Genomic DNA, 20,734 nt, shown 5'->3' on the forward strand with positions numbered 1-20,734 from the left:
GTTGTTCGGCCAGTCGTTTGCATCAGTCAGCGAGTCAAAGAACCTGACCAACCGATTATGAGGGACCCGGAGACAGCTGGGATACAACACACTGTATTTTTATATCCTTTTCACGTAGGCACTTATGGACATCATTAAAGGACTTCCTCTTGCGCTGTAGGTTGGCCGAGAAATCCGGAAACAGACGGATTGAGGAGTTGCCGTATGGGAGCAAGGAGTGTTTGCGAGCTGCAGAAAGGATCCTGTCACGGTCCCTGAAATTCAGAAAGCGGACCAAGAAGGGTCGTGGAATTTTCACCAGGGATAATGCATCCCGTGGGTACATGGTGGGCATGCTCGACGACATAGGTCGGGGAGATATCTTCGAGGCCCAACAGTTTTTTGAAGAATTCTTCCGCAAACTCGGAAGAAGTTTGTGGAACAATCGGTCACCCTCTTCCCCCTCCGGGAGACCTAAGCCCTTGTACACACGGTCGGACATTCCGACGGAAAATGTCAGATGGAACCGTGTTGGCGGATAATGTGTGGACTTCATCAGACTTTTTCCGTCTGAATGTCCGACCAACAAAGTTTGAGAGCTGGATATAAAGATTTTCCGACAACATGATCCGATCTGACTTTGTCTGACTTTGTCCGATCGTTTGCAGAGAATTCCGATTGGAATTGCCATGCATGCTCAGATCAAATTCCTAGACCAAAGCTATTGGCTACTGGCCTGAATGTAGTCCCGTCGTAACGAAATAACATCATCACATTGCGAACGATCGGATTTTCCGACAACTTTGTCCGACCGTGTGTATGCAACACCAGTTTAGGACAAAATCCGTTGGACAAAATCTGACGGATTTTGTTGTCGGAATGTCCGACTGTGTGTACAAGGGCTAAGACACATACATTGTTGTGTCTTGCTCTGTTTTCCGTATTTAGCGACAAGCAGTTGTACCGTGCGCTGCAAGTCCGCTATAGTGTCGGTAGCTGTAAGATCTTCAGTGGCAGAAATTCTAGATTCCGATTCAGTCAACCTACCCCTGATCTTATCCAGGTCGTTTCTAATGAGATTGAATTCTTCAGCAAGGCGGTCTATTCTTACCAGCATAGAGGTTTTACTTTGTTCAATAGTGGCCAGGATCACTGCAGTGCTGTCTTGGGAGGGTGGGGTGGACAGAGCCACACTCGGAGAAGCTTCAGGCTCCATGGCTAATTCTATCAGCAGGGTCTGCAGTCTCCCTATGAGAGAAGGATCTAGTTGTGCAGCTGGTGCAGGGGCCGGCTGGACCGGCGTAGATGAGTTCTTGGGCCAGTGCTTAGGGCCCATGAAGGAATGGTAGGCAGTAAATGTCTGCAATCCTCCGCTTACCCACAGGTAGTGGTCTTCCAGTGAGGAGGGCCGGCCTGGGGCACTATGTGGAAGGGCCCAGGGAGCCGGATGGGTGCGGAGAATGAGAAGGATGCCAGCCCCAGAGGTCTTCAGCCTGCCCACACAGACAGCCCACCCCGAATGAATCAATAGTGTTCAACAAGAAGGTGGAGTCGAGGCCAGCCGCGGTGCTCCTTCACAAGTAGTTCTTCTGGCAAGTCGTTTTCCTAGTTTTTGCAGGTAAAACGCATGGATAGCAAAAGATTATTTATCGGATGGCCGGAGCTCCTCACTTGTACGTCCGCCTGCTCTTACATCCGAACACGCCCCCCTGATTAAACAATCTTAATCACTTTCTTATCTAAATCCATTTACAATCGCATCTCATTCGTATCCATACATACTATTAAATCGTAAGACAATTGATTTGAATATATTTTCAATTTTGATTCTATATAAGGAAAAAATTAACTTAATAAACCTTTTGCTTCATATACCATAAAAAATCTTTTCACCCTTATTATTTTTTTTCTTTTACCAAATAATTAATCCCCTCAATATTCATCAATTCAGAAATGTAACATTGTTGTACAATACTTTAAAATATGGGTGTCACTTCAGGAATATATGTTTCATACTTTCCCTCCATATTGTGTTTAGCATACATCTATAATCCATACAACCTTTCAAATAATCTGCCAAAATTTGAATTTAAAATATGTTTCTTAACTTTAATTCATTCATATATGTGAGATGATTTTAAACATAATTACACATTACAATGTAAAGTTAATCCTAACTTGTCTATATGACTTTCGAAAAAATGTACTGTTATCTTAATTAACACCAGATGTTCCTCCTAACTAAAGTGACTCTATTGTAAGGATGTTTAACCCTTTCAACTCTGAAAATACACTATATGTGATTGTAAAAATTGAAGTGCAAAAAATATCTCATCTAGATATCACGTCCCAAAAAATGTGTATATATATATAAAACTGCAATATATCTGATAGATAAATTATTTCATCAGTAGTCAAAAAGTCAAAAGTCAATTTTTTTTTAGAAGTTTCTCTCTTATTAGAAGTCCTGAGGTTTTTTTCCTCTTATTCTTCTTACTGTAAATTTGGAAAAACTTTATTGAACATTAAAAAGACAACAATAATTATATATAACTAATGAATATCTTGTGTCAAATCTTCTCCTAGAACTGATATTCTTAAGCTTCAAGGGTTTGTTGTTTGTTTTCATCTGCAAGGTCTAGAAATCTTTAATTTCTCTTCTTTTGGTAACCTACAAGTCAGATCTTGAAACAGAATGTAGTATCTGTATTTTGAATTTACTAATGCAAAACATACCTTAATTTACTTATTCATTTTGCATACCACAATCCTAATATTTTATTATGACATAAAATACATATTTTAATAATAACAATTCTAATTACCTTACTTTGCTGTATTTCTCTTAAACTGGCCTATACTCCTTATGCTATTATACTGTGTATTTTAACTATAACATGACACAATTTCTCCTTTTTTTCATGATTTGAAACCTTGTTTTCAGAAAGAAAGATTTCAAAACAACCCAGAAGACTAAAGCAAACTGTATCCATTCACGTCTCTTTAAGATTAGGAGTCATGTGTGCTGTACTGTAATTTTTGGCATCTTGCAATTCAGCATTTTCTGGAGAAATTATGCTGAATAGCATACCCATTCTTTGGGTAACACATAGAAAGACCCGCTGAAGTACTCTTAATAGCATTAACAAATACTGGCTCAAATCCTCTCTCAGCATTTGTTCTAAAAATACAATTTACAGGTTTCCTTTATTCATTTGTACAAGCATAATTTTCAGTTACCAAATCTACCTGTATAGATTTAAACTGTAAGGTTTTAAAAAATAGGCAATATTTGTCATATAATTCTCCTGAATTTATTCTCTCTAAAATAAGTTTTATTAAGGAGGAAGTAAACCCTGATGGGTTTACTTTCTCTTTGTCTCCCTGTAAAGGTAAAGCATAATGGGCTACTATGCATCTCATAGTAGCCCATTATGTGTCACCGCTGTCCCCTGTAGTCCAGAGTGTCCATCTTCTTCCGGGTATCGCTGCTCCAGCCACTCACAGCGCCGGAGCAGCGATGACATCACTCCCGCACATGCGCACGGGAGCCGCCACTAACGGCATGCTGCTAACGGCGATAGTGCGCCTGCGTGCCGCTGTCCACGGCGCATGCGCCATAGACAGCTGTCACTGTCTTTTAGTAAATATCTCCTAAACTGTGTAGGTTCTTCTGTTACTTTGACTGCAAAGTAAACACTTAACAATTGCTTAATATGTGTGTCAAAGGTCCATATTTGTCCAACCTCTGGAGAAAAAAAACTATTGTTTTCTGATCACCTTCTTTTAATTGAAACAAAGTTGCTTAAATTGAATTCTCAGATACATCAGTATTCAAAACAACAGGCATTGACAAACCAACTTGAATTGTATTCAATGAAGGAGCATTCTGCAAATCCCTTTTCAACACTTCAAAGGCATCTGTCTGGGTTTGACCCCAGTGATCAGTGTAATGCAGGTTTCAGTTACATCAGAGGGGGGAGGGGTCACCCACAGGTCATTGGGGAAGCCAGGCTTCCCCACTTGTGTCAGAGGGGGCGGGGTCAGATGACAGGTGGCCCCGCCCTCCTCATATAAGAAATGTCAGGCTGCCGGGATCCCCGCAGTGTCCCCACCGGTGGAGACAGAGGATGTATGGACTGCGCTGCGCTGGAGGGAGAGATCACCCGTCACTGGATCAGATCAGCCATCGATGGACCCCAGAGAGATGATCATCCGTCGCTGGATAGCAAGAGTGGATTACCACCGCTGGAATCTTTAAAAAAATATATATTTTTAATAAAGGACTTTTTCAACGGTGTGTGTCTTTTTTAACATTCTTTTACACTTTCTTTGTGACTTGGTAGGGGTACATTTGTACCCCCTTACCATTTCAAACAGGGGGGCTGGGATCTGGGTGTCCCCTTGTTAAAGTGGGCTTCCAGATTCTGATAAGCCCCCCCGCCCGCAGACCCCGACAACCACCAGACAGGGTTGTGGGGGTGAGGCCCATGTCCTCATCAACATGGGGACAAGGTGCTTTGAGGGGTCACAGACCCTCAAAGCACCCTCCCGATGTTGAGGGCATGTGGCCTGGTATGGTTCAGGAGGGGGGGGCGCTCTCTTGTCCCCTCCTCTTTTCCTGCGGCCTGCCAGGTTGCGTGTTCGGATAAAGGGTCTGGTATGGATTTTTAGGGGGAACTCCACTGCATTTTTTTTTTATTTGGCGTGAAGTTCCCCTTAAAATCCATACCAGACCTGAAGGGCCTGGTAATTGAATTTGGGGAAACCTCACGCTTTTTCTTTTTTTTTTTTTATCAATGATTTTCAATGACTGTTCTCTGTATTATGGGGTGCTGACAATTCATTATAGCCGCAAGTGATTTTAAATGATTTTTTTTTCCTGCAGAAATTACACTTTGTGCAAGGACAGTTCTAAGCACGCATGCATTGATACATGTCCCCTGGGGCAGGACCCAGGTCCCCAAACACTTTTTAGGACAATAACTTGCATATTAGCCTTTCAAATTAGCACTTTAGATTTTGAACGTTTGAGTCCCATAGACTTTAATAGGGTTCTAAAGTTCACACGAAGTTTAGGTCTGTTCGCAGGTTCTGGTGTGAACCGACCTGGGGTGGGGGTGTTTGACTCATCCTTACTCGCCACTGTTAAAATACCATTATTATCTCAATATTCTTTAAATTATATTGATGAGGAAAGTTCCAAGAAAATCCATTCAGTTCCTGTGTAAAAACTTAAAAATTGATTTAATAATAAAAATAGCAAAATATTACAATATACTTACAATATCAAATATTTTTATATATTTACAATATCAAAATATAGAATGTAAAAATAACATTGATAGTATATTATATTCTTAACATGAAGACTGAATCAGATATGTGTGTATGTACAACAGTAACGGTCTGCAGAACGGTCTGCAGTAAGATCTAGCTAAACTGGATCAAATGCCTGTCTGAAGTAGATTACAAATAGTACAGCAGGAACAGTCTGCAGTGAGATCTAGCTAAACTGCATCAAATGTCTGCCTGAAGTAGAAGTTGTGTTGTAGAGCCGTTCAATCAATTTTACATGAATGCTGATAATCTGCTCTAAAAACGATACAAAGATCGTGGCTGCAGCTGCAGCCATGATCCTGATATCACTGCCTCTGTCCGAGGACATATGAGGTGTGTCAAAAATATAATGAGAATGAAGTTTCAATGAAGGGCTCTGTGAAGGAAGAAACTGGTCAAGGTCACGTGGGATGGGGTGCCAGGTATGTGTTAGAACACTGATCAGTTGAATTCCTGCCCTATCAGAGGGGAGACATTCATGTATGAAATGTGGTAAAAGTGCATCAGAAACTTTGGAAATGGTGAGGAAAGCTAATCGAGAAGCACACGTGTACCAATGGCACAAACCCTTCAAGGAAAGACAAGAAGGTGTTGAAGACAAACAACGATCAGGACGCAGAATGTGGATGTAGTGAGGTCTGTTCTTAACCATGACCAATGGCCCATTATCAGAATGATTGCAGAGGAAAAGGGAATTACTGAGTCAATTGTTCATGAAATTGTGACTAAGGATTTGAACATGAGAAAAGTGTGTGCAAAACTTGTTCCAAAGAACTTGTCACCTGAGCAGAAGGAACATCGTCAACTCGTTTATCAAGACCTATTGGCATGTTTGAAAAGAGAGACACATTTTTTTAAATGAGTGATCATGGGAGATAAATCATGGGTGTTTTTTTAGTACGATCCCAAGAGGAAGAAACAAAGTTCAGAATGACACACACCCACGTCACCTCGCACCAAGAAAGCTAGAATGAGCAACTCAGATGTCAAACTATGCAGGCTCTGGATGCCGTCCCACTTGAAGACTTCCAAGGATGCTGTGAAGAATGAAAAAAAAAAAATCGCTGGGTGTGCTGTGTACACTCACAAGGTGCATATTTTGAAGGAGACAATGTTCAATTGGAAAATATGTCAATAAAATCATTTTTAAAATGTCATTCTCATTACTTTGTGAGCACACCTTAAATAGAGTATTTACAGATGGCAGACAGGAAGTGGTTAATTATCTTTACTGGGTGGGCACATTTATGGCTAAACTAGCATGCATGAAAAGTCACACAAACCTTTTTTTCTACTTGTGTATTTCAAAAGCAATTGAAAATTACAAATCAGAAACCAAACCTAATCCTTTTTTTAAAAAATCTGAGCCAAAGTAAGGGCTTCTCTCCTAGGGGATCTAAGAGCCGGTTCACACAGGGGCGACATGACTTTCAACATGACTTTTGAAGGCAACTTGGACACGACTTGGGCAGGGCTTGGGGCGACTTACAACACGACTTTAAGTCTCCCCAGGCCAGGCGACTTTTGCCGTGGCCGATCAAAGAATGAGCTCTGAAGGGGGAACTCCACGCCAAATTTATTTAAAAAAATTGGCGTGGGTTCCCCCTCCTAGAGCATACCAGGCCCTTAGGTCTGGTATGGATTCTAAGGGGAACCCCCTACGCGTGGGGGTCCCTCCAGATCCATACCAGACCCTTATCCGAGCACGCTACCCGGCCGGCCATTGTGGCACAGGTGGGCACTGATAGGTGGCACAGGTGGGCACTCATAGGTGGCATTGTATTATGTTATACTATACTAATGGATGTCAATCAGTGCCAAACAATAATGCATGCCAATCAGTGATGCCCATTGTGGGCACTGATTGGCATCCATTATGGGCACTGATTGGCATCCATTGTGCCACTGACTGGCATCCCTGGTGGTCTAGGGAGGATTACCTTTTGCTGGGCATCCCTGATGGTCTGGTGGCATCCCTGGTGGTCCAGTGTGGGCATCCTCAGGGGGGCTGTGCTGATAATCGATCAGCACAGACCCCCCTGTCAGAGGAGCAGCCGATCGGCTCTCCTCTACTCGCGTCTGACAGACGCGAGTGAGGAAAAGCCGATCACCGGCTCTTCCTATTTACACTGTGATCAGCCGTGATTGGACACGGCTGATCACGTGGTAAAGAGTCTCCGTCGGAGACTCTTTACCAAGATCGTAGTTGCCGGGTGTCAGACTGACACCCCGCAACAACGATCGCCACGATGCGTGCCCCCGGGGGCGCGCAGCGGCTCATAATCCTGATCACGTCATATGACGTCCGATCAGGATTATGTAACCACTTTGCCACTGTCAATTGCCTATAGGGCGGGCGGCAAGTGGTTAAATAAAAAATAAAAAAATGCTGTGTGAAAATTAAATGCAGGTGTTCATGCTGAATTAAAAGCTAGACTAAATTACTTGAGCATTTATGCCCCGTACACACGTTCCGATTATCGGACCACAAAAGTCGCTTTCGGACAGATCGTTCGATAATCTGATCGTTAGTACGCAGCTTTCGACAGCCGATCACGACAGTCCGTCCAACTAAATCCGAAGGAAGAAACAGGAAAACTTTGGTCGGATGACAGCCCATCGTACGACAGTCGTGTAGTCAGTACAGTATGCGTCCGATAAAAGTCATTAGACAAACACCACGCATGATCGGAAACATGAAAATAAACCAGAAGGACACACAGGTCACACGTTTTTGACATCATTTAAAATACGTAGCTACGCACGACGGAAGATTTTTCCAGAATCGTACGACAAAAGTCTTACACACATTTTGCACTGTTGTATTCAATCTTAGTTGTATACAACAAAATGTGAACGATCGGTCTTACGATAATCGGAACGTGTGTACGGGGCATTACTCCAAGCTACACACGTTAAACAATCATGCAGGTGTTCACAAATAGATCAATGCATCTACACCAGTTATATTTGTTTTAATCTTGCTTTGACCCCAATAAATGTTTTTATGCAAGATAATAAAAAATCACTCTAGAGACCTTGCATGAATAGATGCTGCTACTGAACAGAAGAGTGCACATTCTTAGAAAAAGCATATGCCTTAGATTTTGGAACACCTATATGCTCTTTAACCACTTGCCGACCACCGCACGACGATATACGTCGGCAGAATGGCACGGGCAGGCATATGGGCGTATATATAAGTCCCTGCCTGCCCGCGGGTGGGGGGCCTGCGGCGGTCGGCATTCCTTCGAGAGCGATCCGGGATTCATGGCCACCCCCTCGCGATCGCTCTCGACGAATGGAAATCCTTCGTGACATCACTTCCTCTCCTGTAATGTAAACACAGGAGAGGAAGTGATGTATTCTCTCCTCCGTGTCGGTATTTTTCGTTCCGGCACCGAGGAGAGAGGTTCGGTGAGTTGCACCAACACACCACACATACAGTAGAACATGCCAGGCACACTCACACCCCCCCTTTACCCCCCGATCACCCCCCCAATTACCCCTGCCCCCCCAGTCACAGTGACACCAATTGCTTTTTTTTTTTTTTGCATTGGTGTCATTTGTGACTGTAATAACTGTTAGGGCAGTTAGAGTTAGCCCCCTTTAGTTCTAAGGTACCCCCCTAACCCCCCCAATAAAGGTTTAACCCCGTGATCACCCCCCGTCGCCAGTGTCACTAAGGCTGGGTTCACATTGCAGCGGTTTGAGAACGGATGTGATTCGCACCGCACTGCAGTGCAAATCACATCCGATCTCTGTGCGATTCGAGTTCAGCCATACAGATAGTATGGCTGAATTCGTGTCGCACCCGCCGCACCCGCCGCAAACTCGCACGGGACCCTTTTTTTGGTCCGCAGCAGAATCGGATCGCATGGGTGTTCACACCATGCGATCCGAGTTTGCAGATCGCACTGCGATATGCGAACTGATCTGGGGGTGTCATTAACATTTCACTGACACTCCCAGCAGTTCGCATAGGGCAGTGTGAACTGCCGCCGGGAGGCATGCGATGCGGGAACCCGCCGCGGATTCGTGGCGTTACCGCATCGCTCCAGTGTGAACCCAGCCTAATAAGCGATCATTTTTCTGATCGCTGTATTAGTGTCACAGGTGACGCTAGTTAGGCAGGTAGGTATTTAGGTTCGCCGCAACTTTTTATAGCGCCAGGGACCCCCATATACTACCGCATAAAGCCCCCTGATTGCCCCCTAGTTAACCCTTTCACCAGTGATCACCATATAACTGTTACAGGTGACGCTGGTTGGTTAGTTATTTTTTATAGTTTCAGGGCACCCGCCATTTATTACCTAATAAAGGTTTAACCCCCTGATCACCCGGCGGGTGTCATTTGTGACTGTAATAACTGTTAGGGCAGTTAGGGTTAGCCCCCTTTAGTTCTAAGGTACCCCCCTAACCCCCCCAATAAAGGTTTAACCCCGTGATCACCCCCCGTCGCCAGTGTCACTAAGGCTGGGTTCACATTGCAGCGGTTTGAGAACGGATGTGATTCGCACCGCACTGCAGTGCAAATCACATCCGATCTCTGTGCGATTCGAGTTCAGCCATACAGATAGTATACAGATAGTATGGCTGAATTCGTGTCGCACCCGCCGCACCCGCCGCAAACTCGCACGGGACCCTTTTTTTGGTCCGCAGCAGAATCGGATCGCATGGGTGTTCACACCATGCGATCCGAGTTTGCAGATCGCACTGCGATATGCGAACTGATCTGGGGGTGTCATTAACATTTCACTGACACTCCCAGCAGTTCGCATAGGGCAGTGTGAACTGCCGCCGGGAGGCATGCGATGCGGGAACCCGCCGCGGATTCGTGGCGTTCCCGCATCGCTCCAGTGTGAACCCAGCCTAATAAGCGATCATTTTTCTGATCGCTGTATTAGTGTCACAGGTGATGCTAGTTAGGCAGGTAGGTATTTAGGTTCGCCGCAACTTTTTATAGCGCCAGGGACCCCCATATACTACCGCATAAAGCCCCCTGATTGCCCCCTAGTTAACCCTTTCACCAGTGATCACCATATAACTGTTACAGGTGACGCTGGTTGGTTAGTTATTTTTTTATCGTTTTAGGGCACCCGCCATTTATTACCTAGTCTCACTAGTGTACCCCTAAATTTAGGGGTGTCTACTTTCCAAAATGGGGTCATTTGGGGGGGGTTTGTGCCATCTTGGCATTTTATGGCCTTCAAAACTGTAACGCCCTTAGAAAGCCTGAAGGCGGTGCTTGGTTTTCGGGGCCCCGTACGCGGCTAGGCTCCCAAAAAGTCCCACATATGTGGTATCCCCGTACTCAGGAGAAGCAGCAGAATTTATTTTGGGGTGTCATTTCACATATGCCCATGGCATGCGTGAGCAATATATCATTTAGTGACAACTTTGTGAAAAAAATAAATAAAAAAAAAAGTTTGTAATTTTCCCGCAACTTGTGGCAAAATATAAAATATTCCATGGACTCAACATGCATCTCAGCAAATAGCTTGGGGTGTGTACTTTCTAAAATGGGGTCATTTGTGGGGGTTTTGTGCCATCTTGGCATTTTATGGCCTTCAAAACTGTAATAGGTAGTGAGGAGTGAAGTCAAATATTTACGCCCTTAGAAAACCTGAAGGCGGTTCTTGGCTTTCGGGGCCCCGTACGCGGCTAGGCTCCCAAAAAATCCCACACATGTGGTATCTCCGTACTCAGGAGAAGCAGCAGAATTTATTTTGGGGTGTCATTACACATATGCCCATGGCATGTGTGAGCAATATATATATTATGGTGACAACTTTGTGAAAAAAAAATAAAAAAAAATTAAAGTTTGTAATTTTCCCGCAACTTGTGGCAAAATATAAAATATTCCATGGACTCAACATGCCTCTCAGCAAATAGCTTGGGGTGTCTACTTTCTAAAATGGGGTCATTTGTGGGGGTTTTGTGCCATCTTGGCATTTTATGGCCTTCAAAACTGTAATAGGTAGTGAGGAGTGAAGTCAAATATTTACGCCCTTAGAAAACCTGAAGGCGGTTCTTGGCTTTCGGGGCCCCGTACGCGGCTAGGCTCCCAAAAAATCCCACACATGTGGTATCTCCGTACTCAGGAGAAGCAGCAGAATTTATTTTGGGGTGTCATTTCACATATGCCCATGGCATGTGTGAGCAATATATCATTTAGTGACAACTTTGTGAAAAAAAAATAAAAAAAAATTAAAGTTTGTAATTTTCCCGCAACTTGTGGCAAAATATAAAATATTCCATGGACTCAACATGCCTCTCAGCAAATAGCTTGGGGTGTCTACTTTCTAAAATGGGGTCATTTGTGGGGGTTTTGTGCCATCTTGGCATTTTATGGCCTTCAAAACTGTAATAGGTAGTGAGGAGTGAAGTCAAATATTTACGCCCTTAGAAAACCTGAAGGCGGTTCTTGGCTTTCGGGGCCCCGTACGCGGCTAGGCTCCCAAAAAATCCCACACGTGTGGTATCCCCGTACTCAGGAGAAGCAGCAGAATTTATTTTGGGGTGTCATTTCACATATGCCCATAGCATGTGTGAGCAATATATCATTTAGTGACAACTTTGTGTAAAAAAAAAAAATATATATTTTTTTGTCATTATTCAATCGCTTGAGGCAAAAAAATAAAATATTCGATGGGCTCAACATGCCACTTATCAATTTCCTTAGGGGGTCTACTTTCCAAAATGGGGTCATTTGGGGGGGTTTTGTACTGCCCTGCCATTTTAGCACCTCAAGAACTGAGATAGGCAGTCGTAAACTAAAAGCTGCGTAAATTCCAGAAAACGTACCTTAGTTTGTAGATGTGACAACTTTTGCGCAAACAAATAAATATACAGTTATTGACTTTTTTTTTACCAAAGACATGTGGCTGAATACATTTTGGCCTAAATGTATGACTAAAATTGAATTTATTGGATTTTTCTAATAACAAAAAGTAGAAAATATCATTGTTTTCAAAATTTGCGGTCTTTTTCCATTTATATCGCAAAAAATAAAAATCGCAGAGGCAATCAAATACCATCAAAAGAAAGCTCTATTTGTGGGAAGAAAAGGACGCAAATTTTGTTTGGGTACAACATTGCATGAATGTGCGATTACCAGTTAAAGCAGCGCAGTGCCAAATTGTAAAAAGACCTCTGGTCATTTACCAGCAAAATGGTCCGGTCTGAAAGTGGTTAAATAAAAATTCCAGGTATAGATAATATACCAGAGAATGCTTTGTGTTCATTCAGAAAATGCAACGACAGTATTTGGTTCAAACCCTTATTAGAAGGATTTGTTTCAGGTAACAGGGAGCAGTAAGGAATGAGCAATTAACACCTACTCAGGATATCGATACCATGCTAATTAATTGTATTTTATATTTCATGTCCTACTTATTTACAATTTATTTACTATGTTTACAATATCTTGACTGTTTGGTGTTAACTGGATACGTTTTTTTTTCTATTTTATCTATTAATTTATTTTGTTGTTATGAATGTTAATTGTTTTCATGTTTATATTGTTTCAATATTATCAATTCAATTTGCTGATAGTTTTGCCAGTCTTCAGGGCTATTCACCCCTTGTTTCCGTTTTTATTAATTTATTTTATTTTATTTCTTTTTTTTCCGCTTATTTCTTCCCAATACTTCCCACAATATTTGGGCGTTAATCCCAGGGTTCGCCCGGAACACGTAGCCGCCCGAGTTATACACTCTGGGCGGCTTATTTGGAGGCTCAAGGCTCTAGCTCATATCCAGCCGCAACGATCCTCCATCTTTCTGCTCCGGTGGACATGCGCTGTCTGCCTGAGTGGCCATCGTGTGTAGTGGATGGGACCTTGCTCCGACGCCTCTGTCTCTTGTCATGCGCGTTGTGGGCGGGGCCGCGCGCACACCGCTCGGGCGCCATCTTGCCACTCTCGCGGACATGCACTGTCCGCCTGGGTGGCTTGTGGATGGTGACAGGTGTGGTGGGCGGGGCCCCGCTCCGACGCCTCTGTCCTCCGACATGCGTATTGGTGGCGGAGCCACACGCACACCACTCAAGGGGCTGGCCGTAGCTGGGTCTACTACTCTCCATCAGCTGGCATAATCATCTTGGCGCCATCTGTTTGGAATTTCTCCTCTTTTGATTTCCCGCATTTGTCCTTCTGGCTGCCTGCAGATTTTATATGCGGGACGCCAGTGAGACGATCTGCCATCTCTGTACCAGTAGCTGTTGCCATAGGTAAGAGGATGTTTGTAATCAATACATGTCCTACACCTCTACCTTTCCTTTTCAACTTATACTAATATAGAAATCTACATAGGACTTTAATTTATGCCTAGCCTTTTTTCCAGCACTGCTAGGTATTTGATTGCCCGCAGATATACAATTACTCTATAATATACTATCTAACCCATTAATCTTTTTAGTATATATATATATATATATATATATATATATATATATATATATATACTTTTTTTTAACTAATGATTTGATACATTGTTTCTCATTATTCCTTTGTCTCCCATGTCCTGGAGCATCTATATTCATATCTTCTCCTTTCTCTATTAAATTTTGACATCGTTTTTAAGTGCTTTGATTTTTCGGGATATAGATGTAAAATAACTATACAGATTTTTTTTTTCTTTTGACCCAGCCCTCTTTATTCAGCCCCAGTGTTTCCCGTTATTTTGCCCAGCTACCATATTTTCCCTTGTTCTCTTCTACAGGGGTCTTCTAGGGAAGTGTGTCTGGGATCCCCCTGTTTAAACAATTATAGAAGATTATTGATACACTTTTGCTTTACTACGTTCCCTGCTCTTCTCCTCCCCTTGAGAAGCCCTGAACACTGGCAAAATCAGTTATTCATCTGATATCACTTACTGCTTTTGTTTTTAAAAAAGAACCATGGGATACATCTAATTGTTGTCACAAGCTCTGTGAGTACCATCTGTAATTTTCCTTGTTCCCAACTTGTCATGCTTTATTATCTGCCTGTTTGACCCTTTGCCTTTTCTAATATCTTGCCATCTGTTATTCAATAGATTCCCTGTATGTATGTTGTACTTACACCCCTGAAGATGGAGACTTTCTACAGCTCCGAAACGCGTAGGATGATCGCATCTACACTGACTATGTATAGTCTTGTGCCTTCTCTTTTGTTATAAAAAAAAAATTCAAGATTTGTATCCATTTATTTTACATACAGTGGTGTGAAAAAGTGTTTGCCCCCTTCCTCATTTCCTATTCCTTTGCATGTTTGTCACACTTAAAGTGGGGTACCCCCTAAAAAAAAAAAAATTAAGTCAGCAGCTACAAATACTGCAGCTGCTGGCTTTTAATAATCGGACACTAACCTGCCCCAGGGTCCAGCGATGCGGGGGAATGAAGCCCCCCCCCCTCGCTCCCCGCTCCGCTCGCGGCGCCGTCATGCATACTGTGGGCACCCGGCTGTGGCTTCACAGCCGGGCACCCACTGCGCATGCGCGAGCGGCGCAGGGCGCCGTGATACGCCGTACAGTCACCTGGGACACATGACAGGTCCCAGGTGAATGTGCGGCGTGAGGGGAAGTGATGTCACCAGCCCGGGCAATGAAGAAGGCAGACTACGAGACTACCCTAGCAACCGGTATTTAGAGGTGAGTAAAAAAAATTTTTTTTGCCAATTCTTTTTTTTTTTATTTTTTTTACGAATTTTAAGTAGTTTTATTTTTTTGGTGGCAACACCACTTTAAGTGTTTCGGAACATCAAACCAATTTAAACAATAGTCAAGGACAACACAAGTAAACACAAAATGCAATTTGTAAATGAAGGTGTTTATTATTAAAGGTGAAAAAAAATCCAAACCATCATGGCCCTGTGTGAAAAAGTGATTGCCCCCTAAACCTAATAACTGGTTGGGCCACCCTTAGCAGCAACAACTGCAACTAAGCGTTTGCGATAACGTGCAATGAGGCTTTTACAGCGTCCTGGAGGAATTTTGGCCCACTCATCTTTGCAGAATTGTCCTAATTCAGTTACATTAGAGGGTTTTCGAGCATGAACGGCCTTTTTAAGGTCATACCACAGCATCTCAATAGGATTCAGCTCAGGACTTTGGCTAGGCCACTCCAAAGTCTTCATTTTGTTTTTCTTCAGCCATTCGGTGGTGGACTTGCTGGTGTGTTTAGGATCATTGTCCTGCTGCAGAACCCAAGTTCGTTTCAGCTTGAGTACACGAACAGATGGTTGGACATTCTCCTTCAGGATCTCTTGGTAGACAGCAGAATTCATAGTTCCTTTTATCACGGCAAGTCTTCCAGGTCCTGAAGCAGCAAAACAGCCCCAGACCATCACACTACCACCACCATATTTTACTGTTGCTATAATGTTCTTTTTATGAAATGCAGTGTTCCTTCTACGCCAGATATACTTGGACACACACCTTCCAAAGAGTTCCACTTTTGTCTCATCGGTCCACAGAATGCTGTCCCAAAAGTCTTGGGGATCATCAAGATGTGTTGTGGAGAAATTGAGACGAGCTTTGATGTTCTTTTTGCTCAGCAGTGGTTTTCTCCTTGGAACTCTGCCATGCAGGCCATTTTTGCCCAGTCTTTTCCTGATGGTGGAGGCATGAACGCTGACCTTAACTGAGGCAAGTGAGGCCTGCAGTTCCTTGGACGTTGTTGTGGGGTCTTTTGTGACCTCTTGGATGAGTCGTCGCTGCGCTCTTGGGGTAATTTTGGGCGGCCGGCCACTCCTGGGAAGGTTCACCACTGTTCCATGTCTTCGCCATTTGTGGATAATGGCTCTCACTGTGGTTCGCTGGATTCCCAAAGCTTTGGAAATGGCTTTATAACCCTTTCCAGACTGATAGATCTCAATTACTTTCTTTCTCAATTGTTCCTGAATTTCTTTGGGTCTCGGCATGATGTGTAGCTTTTAACCACTTGCCGACCGCCTCACGCCGATGTACGTCGGCAGAATGGCACGGGCAGGCATAAGCACGTACATGTACGTGATTTGCCTCCCGCGGGTCGGGGGCCCGATCGGGCCCCCGCCCGGTGCCTGCGGCGGTCGGTTTTCGTTCGGGAGCGATCCCGGACGAGGGGACGGCCATTCATTCATGGCCACCCCCTCGCGATCGCTCCAGACGAATGGAAATCCCCGGTGACATCACTTCCTCTCCTGTAATGTAAACACAGGAGAGGAAGTGATGTATTCTCTCCTCCGTGTCGGTATTTTTCGTTCCGACACGGAGGAGAGCGGATCAGTGAGTTGCACCAACACATCCCACACACAGTAGAACATGCCAGGCACACTCACACCCCCCCTTTACCCCCCGATCACCCCCCCAATTACCCCTGCCCCCCCAGTCACAGTGACACCAATGTCATTTTTTTTTTTTTTTTTTTTTTTTTTTGCATTGGTGTCATTTGTGACTGTAATAACTGTTAGGGCAGTTAGGGTTAGCCCCCTTTAGTTCTAATGTACCCCCCTAACCCCCCCAATAAAGGTTTAACCCCGTGATCACCCCCCGTCGCCAGTGTCACTAAGGCTGGGTTCACATTGCAGCGGTTTATGAGAACGAATGTGATTCGCACCGCACTGCAGTGCAAATCACATCCGATCTCTGTGCGATTCGAGTTCAGCCATTCGCCGCACCCGCCGCACCCGCCACACCCGCCGCACCCGCCGCAAATTCGCACGGGACCCTTTTTTTGGCCCGCAGCAGAATCGGATCGCATGGGTGTTCACACCATGCGATCCGAGTTTGCAGATCGCACTGCGATATGCGAACTGATCTGGGGGTGTCAGTAACATTTCACTGACACTCCCAGCAGTTCGCATAGGGCAGTGTGAACTGCCGCCGGGAGGCATGCGATGCGGGAACCCGCCGCGGATTCGCGGCGTTTCCGCATCGCTCCAGTGTGAACCCAGCCTAATAAGCGATCATTTTTCTGATCGCCGTATTAGTGTCACAGGTGACGCTAGTTAGGCAGGTAGGTATTTAGGTTCGCCGCAGCTTTTTATAGCGCTAGGGACCCCCATATACTACCGCATAAAGCCCCCTGATTGCCCCCTAGTTAACCCTTTCACCAGTGATCACCATATAACTGTTACAGGTGACGCTGGTTGGTTAGTTATTTTTTTATAGTTTCAGGGCACCCGCCATTTATTACCTAATAAAGGTTTAACCCCCTGATCACCCGGCAGGTGTCATTTGTGACTAATAACTGTTAGGGCAGTTAGGGTTAGCCCCCTTTAGTTCTAAGGTACCCCCCTAACCCCCCCAATAAAGGTTTAACCCCGTGATCACCCCCCGTCGCCAGTGTCACTAAGGCTGGGTTCACATTGCAGCGGTTTATGAGAACGGATGTGATTCGCACCGCACTGCAGTGCAAATCACATCCGATCTCTGTGCGATTCGAGTTCAGCTATACAGATAGTATGGCTGAATTCGTGTCGCACCCGCCGCACCCGCCGCAAACTCGCACGGGACCCTTTTTTTGGTCCGCAGCAGAATCGGATCGCATGGGTGTTCACACCATGCGATCCAAGTTTGCAGATCGCACTGCGATATGCGAACTGATCTGGGGGTGTCATTAACATTTCACTGACACTCCCAGCAGTTCGCATAGGGCAGTGTGAACTGCCGCCGGGAGGCATGCGATGCGGGAACCCGCCGCGCATTCGTGGCGTTCCCGCATCGCTCCAGTGTGAACCCAGCCTAATAAGCGATCGTTTTTCTGATCGCTGTATTAGTGTCACAGGTGACGCTAGTTAGGCAGGTAGGTATTTAGGTTCGCCGCAGCTTTTTATAGCGCCAGGGACCCCCATATACTACCGCATAAAGCCCCCTGATTGCCCCCTAGTTAACCCTTTCACCAGTAATCACCATATAACTGTTACAGGTGACACTGGTTGGTTAGTTATTTTTTTATAGTTTCAGGGCACCCGCCATTTATTACCTAGTTTCACTAGTGTACCCCTAAATTTAGGGGTGTCTACTTTCTAAAATGGGGTCATTTGGGGGGGGGGGTTTGTGCCATCTTGGCATTTTATGGCCTTCAAAACTGTAACGCCCTTAGAAAGCCTGAAGGCGGTGCTTGGTTTTTGGGGCCCCGTACGCGGCTAGGCTCCCAAAAAGTCCCACATATGTGGTATCCCCGTACTCAGGAGAAGCAGCAGAATTTATTTTGGGGTGTCATTTCACATATGCCCATGGCATGCGTGAGCAATATATCATTTAGTGACAACTTTGTGAAAAAAAAAAAAAGTTTGTAATTTTCCCGCAACTTGTGGCAAAATATAAAATATTCCATGGACTCAACATGCCTCTCAGCAAATAGCTTGGGGTGTCTACTTTCTAAAATGGGGTCATTTGTGGGGGTTTTGTGCCATCTTGGCATTTTATGGCCTTCAAAACTGTAATAGGTAGTGAGAAGTGAACTCAAAAAATTACGCCCTTAGAAAGCCTGAAGGCGGTGCTTGGTTTTCGGGGCCCCGTACGCGGCTAGGCTCCCAAAAAGTCCCACATATGTGGTATCCCCGTACTCAGGAGAAGCAGCAGAATTTATTTTGGGGTGTCATTTCACATATGCCCATGGCATGCATGAGCAATATATCATTTAGTGACAACTTTGTGAAAAAAAAAAAAAAAAAAAAAAAGTTTGTAATTTTCCCGCAACTTGTGGCAAAATATAAAATATTCCATGGACTCAACATGCCTCTCAGCAAATAGCTTGGGGTGTCTACTTTCTAAAATGGGGTCATTTGTGGGGGTTTTGTGCCATCTTGGCATTTTATGGCCTTCAAAACTGTAATAGGTAGTGAGGCGTGAAATCAAAAATTTACGCCCTTAGAAAGCCTGAAGGCGGTGCTTGGTTTTCGGGGCCCTGTACGCGGCTAGGCTCCCAAAAAGTCCCACATATGTGGTATCCCCGTACTCAGGAGAAGCAGCAGAATTTATTTTGGGGTGTCATTTCACATACGCCCATAGCATGTGTGAGCAATATATCATTTAGTGACAACTTTGTGTAAAAAAAAAAAAAAAATTTTTTTTTTGTCATTATTCAATCGCTTGAGGCAAAAAAATAAAATATTCAATGGGCTCAACATGCCTCTTATCAATTTCCTTAGGGGGTCTACTTTCCAAAATGGGGTCATTTGGGGGGGTTTTGTACTGCCCTGTCATTTTAGCACCTCAAGAAATGAGATAGGCAGTCGTAAACTAAAAGCTGCGTAAATTCCAGAAAACGTACCTTAGTTTGTAGATGTGACAACTTTTGCGCAAACCAATAAATATACAATTATTGACTTTTTTTTTACCAAAGACATGTGGCTGAATACATTTTGGCCTAAATGTATGACTAAAATTGAGTTTATTGGATTTTTCTAATAACAAAAAGTAGAAAATATCATTTTTTTTCAAAATTTGCGGTCTTTTTACGTTTATATCGCAAAAAATAAAAATCGCAGAGGCAATCAAATACCATCAAAAGAAAGCTCTATTTGTGGGAAGAAAAGGACGCAAATTTTGTTTGGGTACAACATTGCATGACCGCGCAATTACCAGTTAAAGCAGCGCAGTGCCAAAGTGTAAAAAGACCTCTGGTCATTTACCAGCAAAATGGTCCGGTCTGAAAGTGGTTAAGGATCTTCTGGTGGACCTTACTGTGTCAAGCAGCTCCTATTTAAGTGATGCCTTGATTGTGAACAGGTGTGGCAATAATCAGGCCTGGGTGTGGCTAGAGAAATTGAACTCAGGTGTGGACAACCACAGTTATAGTATGTTTTAACAAGGGGGGCAATCACTTTTTCACACAGGGCCATGATGGTTTGGATTTTTTTTCACCTTTAATAATAAACACCTTCATTTACAAATTGCATTTTGTGTTTACTTGTGTTGTCCTTGACTATTGTTTAAATTGGTTTGATGTTCCGAAACACTTAAGTGTGACAAACATGCAAAGGAACAGGAAATGAGGAAGGGGGCAAACACTTTTTCACACCACTGTACATATGTATGCTATTTTTTATATTTAATAAAGTGAATTGATTGTTCTCTATCTTAGTCTGTACATGCCAGTAAAATCCACTCCTAGGGGGTTTTTCTTTATGCAATTCAGAAAATGCAAAGCATTCTGTGAATGGCCCTATGCCGAGCTGCTGACCTTTGTTCAGTAAGCAGAAGTGCTTCCACTCAGCATGGGACCTGGAAGCAAGTGGAGATCACTGGAGTAGTGGTTCCTGCTTCACTGATTTCCAGATTCCAAGGGCTTCTACCAGGTGTGATATATACATAGTTAGGGTCCATGCACACTGGCTTAAAAATTGCTGCTTCTAAAGGAGTTTTGTGTTTTGCCTGTAGAGGCTGCTACAATAAGGTGACCAGATTTTCAAAATAAAATACAGGGACATATTTTTATTTTTTTATTA

General features: G+C 43.9%; 1 long non-coding RNA gene across 1 annotated transcript; it reads left to right on the forward strand.

Annotated features, from left to right (window-relative positions):
* The first annotated feature begins 13,317 nt into the window (after window positions 1–13,317).
* Window positions 13,318–15,135, forward strand: LOC143925497 (uncharacterized). Its single transcript, XR_013262012.1, has 3 exons — window positions 13,318–13,551; window positions 14,043–14,252; window positions 14,358–15,135. It is a non-coding gene; the product is annotated as an uncharacterized LOC143925497 (long non-coding RNA).
* The last annotated feature ends 5,599 nt before the right edge of the window (window positions 15,136–20,734 follow it).

This window comes from Lithobates pipiens, unplaced genomic scaffold (genome assembly GCF_037356315.1).
Source record: "Lithobates pipiens isolate NorthernLeopardFrog02 unplaced genomic scaffold, aLitPip1_a1.2 Scaffold_22, whole genome shotgun sequence".
In the NCBI taxonomy this organism is placed as follows: Eukaryota; Metazoa; Chordata; class Amphibia; order Anura; family Ranidae; genus Lithobates; species Lithobates pipiens.